This window comes from Glycine soja, chromosome 14 (genome assembly GCF_004193775.1).
Source record: "Glycine soja cultivar W05 chromosome 14, ASM419377v2, whole genome shotgun sequence".
Classification (NCBI taxonomy): domain Eukaryota; kingdom Viridiplantae; phylum Streptophyta; class Magnoliopsida; order Fabales; family Fabaceae; genus Glycine; species Glycine soja.
The window spans coordinates 37,604,621-37,612,133 of record NC_041015.1 but is presented as its reverse complement, the minus strand read 5'-3'; the positions used below and the strand labels follow the sequence as shown (position 1 = coordinate 37,612,133).

Here is a 7,513-nt window from a genome sequence, read left to right as displayed (position 1 = left end):
AAGAAGCAAGAATGAACTCGTAATTAGAAGCAGAAAACGGAAATTTTGCCATTAAGAACGAAAACTGTAAACAAGGGAACAGAAAAACGTGAAAACCTAAAACCAAAGCTCCTGAATAATGAAAATAGCATAGCAGAATAGAATCCCCTGCACGAATCCCAAGGCAGCTATTTAAAAAGAGTCACTCAAAGTCACTGGGCCCTATTACAATACTCTGGCCAAAACGAAATAAACACTAAACAACATAAAATAAATTGCGAAATTTCCTAATTAGAAATTAACTAAGGTAAGCGCTGCTTATTTGCCCTCTTCAAGTCCACAACCAAAATCCGGATTAAGCCCAATGTTTCATTAATTCCTGAAATTAGATTAAAAAACATCAAATTAGCTAAATGAGCCCAAATATAAAACTGCCTAATTAATTGACAATTAAGACCAATCAATAATTAAAATGGTGCAAAAAGGGTTTAGAAAATAGAAGAAAATGATGGCACATCAAAACCCCCCATACTTAGCCTTTTGCACTCCTGGGCAAAATGAAACAAAGAACAAAATCCAAGGATATGAAAGGGAGACAAACAAAAACATTCACATATTTCTCAATGAACATCAAGGAATGAAAGGAATGGGTAACATCTAACATAAGGAGATCCAAAAAGTCAAGATATTCATGAAAATCATCCAAGCAACCCAATCATGGCAAAATAGTTAATCAGCTCAAGAATGAAAAGTGATAAAGCCTCACAAGATATACACTCTATCTCTCAAGTGTCTAGGCTACTATTTACCCTCAAAGCACCCATGAAAGCAAACACCACATAAACTTGGCAAGATTCTAAAATTGACAATCAACCCATAAACACAAGCACATGAGGATCAAAAGGTCTTTTAAGGTTGTAATGGGGCCAAGGACAAGGTATGGAGAAATATGGAATAAGTGGCTAAATCCCAAAGGAATAGAGGAGCAAAGGGGAATAAGTGCATATTAAGAAAAAAAATAAGAAAATAAAAAGAAGTAAAGATAAAAATTAAACATGAAGAGTAGAACCAAGAGTTTCATCATTCTTGTGCCATTTAAGATCTTATTCACTCAACTTTATTGCTTTTCTTTTTCTTTTTTCGAATTTTTTTTTTGACTCTTTAGCCTTTGAGAAACAACATTTCATTCAGCATGTCCAACATTTAACCAATATACAATGTACATCAAGTATGGCCCAAAATACATCATGAAGCATAGCCAACAAAACAAGTTGTCCAATGAAACAAAAACCCCCCACACTTATTCCCAAAACAATTCCAAAGCTCCAAAATTCCTTAAGGATATGGTAATATCATGGTTTTTCACTTAAGGCTTGTAGCGAGCTTCAAAACAAGGAAAGGGAAACAAGGCTCAAAAGGGCTATCAAAGGAATTAATTCAAGGTAAGTCCATTTGGCTAGAAGCTTATAAGAACAAAATTGCCTTAATCATTTCCAAATATGCATGTGAATTAGGACGCATCAACAAGAATCAAGCCAAGGCTATTGTGCAAGCAATCAATGGGGCAAAACACACCAAATGATTATAATGATGGATGGCTCAAATTCTCACAAAGGTAAAATCATCACTTTCAAATTGAGCTTTCAAAACTATCATGACATGTAGAGAAGAATCAAGGATTTCAAGTCACAAAATGTCAAGAACTTTTATTTTCAAAACAATTACCCATTTCTTGAACATATCCTATAATTCAAAGAAAAACATGCAAAGTCGTACGTGCACATGAAATTGACCCAAAATATTAAACTGAAAATCCGACGAAACTAACAACATTAACAAATTAACACAACTAACAAATTAACAAAACCAACAAAACTAGCAAAACCAAAGAACACTCCCCCCCCATACTTAAACAACACATTGTCCTCAATGTAGCACAATTAAAAGATTAAAAACAATTAAATCATCAAAGAGAATCGGACAAGTGTAATAAAAGCAAAGAAGGATATAGGAAAAGAAAAACTCCCTAAGTCATGGTGGAGGAAGAGTAGGGTGGAGTAAGGAAGTCTCTTCCACCACTACGTCCACTAAAGAAGGGTTCGTGAGGAATGGCTTAAGTCGATGTCCATTGACCTTGAAGCTCTTGTTTGTGGAGTCGCTTTTGATCTCAACTGTACCATAAGGAAAAACATTAGTAACAACAAAAGGACCAATCCACTTAGACCTCAACTTACCACTCATGAGTCCAAGCCTAGAATTATACAATAACACTTTTTGCCCAACCACGAAGTCTTTTTTAACTATCATGCTATCATGGAACTTCTTGGTCTTTTCTTTGTAGAACTTGGCATTCTCGTAGGCTTCTAGGCGGATTTCATCTAACTCACTCAGTTGCAACTTCCTTTCCTCGCCAGCTTGATCCATAGAGAAGTTGCAAGTCTTCACTGCCCAGTATGCTTTGTGCTCAATTTCCACTGGAAGATGACATGCCTTTCCAAAGACAACCCGATAAGGAGACATTCCTATGGGTGCTTTGTAGGCAGTCCGATGTGCCCAGAGAGCATCATCAAGCCTGGTACTCCAATCTTTCCTGCTTGGCTGCACAATCTTCTCTAGAATTCTCTTGATTTCACTGTTAGAAATTTCTGCCTGTCCATTAGTCTGGAGGTGGTATGGTGTGGATACCCTGTGTACCACCCCGTACTTTTTAAGCAGGGCATGCATTGTCCTGTTGCAAAAATGGGTTCCTTGATCACTAACAATTGCTTTAGGTACTCCAAACCTGCAAAACAGATTAGACCTGACAAAGTCTGCGACAACTTTAGCATCATTAGTTCTAGTGGGCTTGGCTTCCACCCATTTTGAAACATAATCAACTGCAAGGAGAATATAAACATAACCAAAAGAGACAGGAAAAGGACCCATGAAATCTATACCCCAGACATCAAACACCTCACAGAATAGCATAGGTTGCTGAGGCATTTGTTGTCGCCATGTAAGTGTATTTCCTGCTCTCTGACACTGCTCACAAGTGCTGCAGATCTTCCACGCATCTTTAAAGATGGTGGGCCAATAAAAACCACAATCAAGCACTTTGCGAGCTGTCCTTTGAACACCCAGATGACCTCCCGGTGCGGAAGAATGACAGAACTGCAGGACTGAGTCAGTCTCATGATCTGGAATGCACCGTCTAATGACCTGATCACTGCACAATTTCCACAAGTAAGGGTCATCCCAAATAAAATGCTTAGCATCACTTTTAATCTTATCTTTTTGGGCCTTAGATGCTAAGGGAGGAAAAACAGAGGCAACTAAATAATTGACAATGTTAGCAAACCAGGGAGTAGAAAGAGAGTCAGAAATACTATACAATATATACAAATGATCATCCGGGAAATCATCCCGAATAGGTGAATCTGCATCAGAGACACGTTCGATCCGACTCAAATGATCAGCAACTAGATTTTGTGCTCCGCTCCTATCACGGATCTCCAAGTCAAACTCTTGGAGCCAGAGCATCCATCGGATCAACCTAGGCTTAGAATCAGCCTTCTTCAACAAGTACTTTAGAGCTGCATGGTCAGTATAAACAATAATGCGAGTACCAAGCAAATAAGATCGAAATTTTTCAAGAGCAAAAACTATGGCTAGAAGCTCTTTCTCAGTAGTAGTATAATTTGCTTGGGCAGCATCTAAAGTCCTAGAAGCATAATATATCACCCTGGGCAATTTATCAATTTTCTGAGCAAGGACAGCCCCCAATGCATAATTTGATGCATCACACATAAGCTCAAAAGGGGCTGTCCAATCAGGTGCCTGGATGATGGGGGTGGTAGTCAACGCTCTTTTGAGGCAATCAAAAGCCTCTTTGCATCTGTCATTAAAGTCAAACTCCACCTCCTTTTGCAACAAGTTGGACAGTGGAAGGGCTACTTTGCTAAAATCCCTTATAAAGCGCCTGTAGAATCCTGCATGACCAAGAAAAGATCGCACCTCTCGCACACAAGAGGGGTAAGGCAATTGTGAAATAACAAAATTTTTTGCAGGATCTACTTCAATACCCTTATTGGAAATAATGTGGCCTAAAACTATACCTTGCTCAACCATAAAATGACATTTTTCAAAATTTAGAACAAGGTTAGTTTCAATGCATCTATTCAAAACTTTTTCCAAACTATTCAAACAACCATCAAAAGAGGATCCATATACAGTGAAATCATCATAAACACCTCTATGCAATTTTCTAAAAAATCACTGAAAATACTAATCATGCACCGCTGGAAGGTACCAGGGGCATTGCACAGGCCGAAAGGCATCCTCCTATAAGCAAAAGTGCCGAAGGGGCAGGTGAATGTGGTCTTTTCCTGATCCTCAGGAGCAATAGTAATTTGCATATAACCAGAAAAACCATCAAGGAAACAATAGTGGGATTTACCTGCCAGGCGTTCAAGCATCTGGTCAATGAATGGCAGGGGAAAATGGTCCTTTTTGGTAACCTGGTTCAGCCTCCTATAGTCAATGCAGACTCTCCAACTGTTCTGCACCCGAGTAGGAATCAGCTCCTCCTTCTCATTTCTGATCACTGTGAGGCCAGTCTTTTTCGGGACTACCTGGACGGGACTCACCCATTGGCTGTCGGAGATAGGATAAATGATTCCTGCTTGCAAAAGCTTGGTTATCTCCTTCTTCACTACATCAAGAATCACCGGGTTGAGTCTTCTCTGTGGCTGTCTTACTGGTTTAGCTCCATCCTCTAAATTTATTCGATGCATACATGTGGATGGGCTAATACCAGGAATGTCCGCCAGGGTCCAGCCTATAGCCTTCTTATGCTTCTTGAGAACTGACAACAACTTCTCCTCTTGCTCATCAGCAAGGGAGGCAGATATAATCACTGGAAAACTCTTGCTATCATCCAAGTAAGCGTATTTTAAATTTGATGGCAGAGGCTTCAATTTTGGTGTGGTCGGCTGGACAGTGGTAGAAGGAGATGGTTTCTCAGCCTTTACCTCATAAAGAAAGTTAGAGGTATGTGTACTTCCTGAAACATGGTTAGTCCTATCTGACTCTATAAAATCAATCTCAAGAGGTAAAACACCACCACCAGGCATGCAATCAATATCACTCTCAGATTCACTCTCAGCATCAAATTCAGACATATGATCAAGTACAATTTCAGACTCAATGCATGAAGAGTGAGAGGCATGCAGATTAGAATAAAGATCAGTCATGTATTCATCAACAACATGGTCAATTATTTCAGCACGAAATACAGAAAGATCTTCAGATGGGTATTTCATAGCATCCAAAATATTAAAATCAACAGTTATATCACCAAACTCCATGGACAGTGTGCCTGCATAAGCATCTATCTTAGTTCTAGCAGTTTTCATAAAGGGTCTGCCTAGAATGATGGGAACTGATCCTTGAGAAAATCCATCTTCCATATTCAAGATATAAAAATCAACAGGGAAAATCAGTTCACCAACTCTAACTAAGACATCTTCTATGAAACCAACAGGATAGGCAACACTTCTATTAGCTAAATGAATTACCACATCAGTGGACTGCAAGGGACCTAGAGATAGAGAATTAAAAATCGACAGAGGCATAACACTAACAGAGGCTCCTAAATCTAGCATGGCATTGTCAAACTTACTATTCCCTATAATACAAGGTATGTTGAATGTACCTGGATCTTTGCATTTTTCAGGAATTTGAGGAACAGATTTACCAATCAATGCGGAGACATTTCTGCCCATGCTAATTTGTTCACTTCCTTTAAGCTTCCGCTTATTAGTGCACAGCTCCTTCAAGAATTTGGCATATCTTGGAATTTGCTTTATTGCATCCAACAGAGGTATGTTTACCTCTACTTTTCTAAATGTTTCCAAGATCTCTTTCTCTGCCTCTTCCATTTTTTTGTTGGAAACTGCTCTTGGAGGGAATGGAAGAGGGGGAATGTGCTGCTTCTGCAAATCAGAATTACCTGTGGAAGAAGATTCACCTGCACAGAAATTGTTAGGTAGATTTTTGTCATCACCTTTTTCTGGAATAGAGTGAAGTTTGGCAGGTTCATTTGCAGATGAGGAAGGTGCTACGGGTTGAGGTCCTTGACACTACTTTCCCGACCTCAATGAAATGGCATTGACATTTTTGGGATTTTGGACAGCTTGAGAAGGCAGCTTGTCAGAATTCTGGGACTGTTGTTGATTCAATTGGGTAGCTAATTGTCCCATCTGATTGGTTAAGCTCTGAATGGAGGCTCTGGTCTCTTGCTAAAACTGCATGTTCTGCATAGTCATTTGCCTCACAAGTTCTTCGAGGGAAGGTTGTGGAGGGGCCTCAACTGTTGGTTGTTTCTGGGGTTGTTGCTGTTGTTGGATTGGTGGAGGAATGTATGGTCTGCTTGGGCCAACAACATTTTGGAAGGAAGGAGCAGGCTGCTGTTGTTGTTGCTGAGGGCTGGACCATCTGAGGTTAGGGTGATTCCTCCATCCAGGGTTGTATCTGTTGCTGGAAAGGTCATAATTGCTCTGCTGTGGTTGATTTTGCTGCTGAGGTTGAGGAGGTCTATTGTAAATATTTGCAGCATAAGCTTCAGGCTGCTCAATTGCTCCAGGTTGCTGCATGGAAGGGCAAAGGTCTGTATGGTGGTCAGCAGAGGAGCACAAACCACAAACCCTTGCGACAGGTACAGATTTTTGATTCAAGGCCAGCTGGGTTACCAAGTTGACCAACGCATCCAGTTTGCCTTCAAGCTTCTTAGTTTCAGATGATGCAGATGGGTTTGTAGCTACCTCATGCACTCCTCTAATGACTATGGCATCATTTCTGGCACTAAACTGCTGGGAGTTGGAGGCCATCTTCTCGATTAAATTTCTGGCTTCAGCAGGAGTCATGTCTCCAAGGGCTCCACCACTGGCAGCATCTATCATACTTCTCTCCATATTACTGAGTCCTTCATAAAAATATTGGAGAAGAAGCTGTTCTGAAATCTGATGGTGGGGGCAACTGGCACATAGTTTCTTAAATCTCTCCCAGTACTCATACAGGCTCTCTCCACTGAGTTGTCTAATACCTGAGATATCCTTCCTGATGGCTGTGGTCCTGGAAGCAGGGAAAATTTTTTCTAAGAATACTCTCTTAAGGTCATCCCAGCTCGTGATGGACCTTGGAGTAAGGTAATACAGCCAGTCCTTTGCCACTCCCTCTAATGAATGAGGAAAAGCCTTCAGAAATATGTGATCCTCTTGGACATCTGGGGGTTTCATGGTGGAGCAGACAATGTGAAATTCTTTCAAATGTTTGTGCAGGTCTTCACCTGCAAGGCCATGAAACTTTGGAAGCAAATGAATCAGTCCAGTTTTAAGAACATATGGGACATCCTCATCAAGGTATTGGATGCACAAGCTTTCATAGGTGAAATCAGGTGCAGCCATTTCCCTTAGAGTCCTCTCACGAGGTGGAGGTTGTGCCATGTTCTCAGAATGTGCAAAATCAGAATGCTCAGAATCAGAATGCTCAAAATTAT

The 7,513-nt window shown here is 40.3% G+C and overlaps 1 non-coding gene and 1 pseudogene across 1 annotated transcript; one reads left to right on the top strand and one right to left on the bottom strand.

The window, feature by feature from the left end:
• The window catches only part of LOC114383471, a 55,252-nt pseudogene extending 51,733 nt beyond the window's left edge, over window positions 1-3,519 (bottom strand).
• A 3,456-nt stretch (window positions 3,520-6,975) lies between these two features.
• Window positions 6,976-7,082, top strand: LOC114385611. Its single transcript, XR_003660976.1, has one exon. It is a non-coding gene; the product is annotated as a small nucleolar RNA R71 (small nucleolar RNA).
• The last annotated feature ends 431 nt before the right edge of the window (window positions 7,083-7,513 follow it).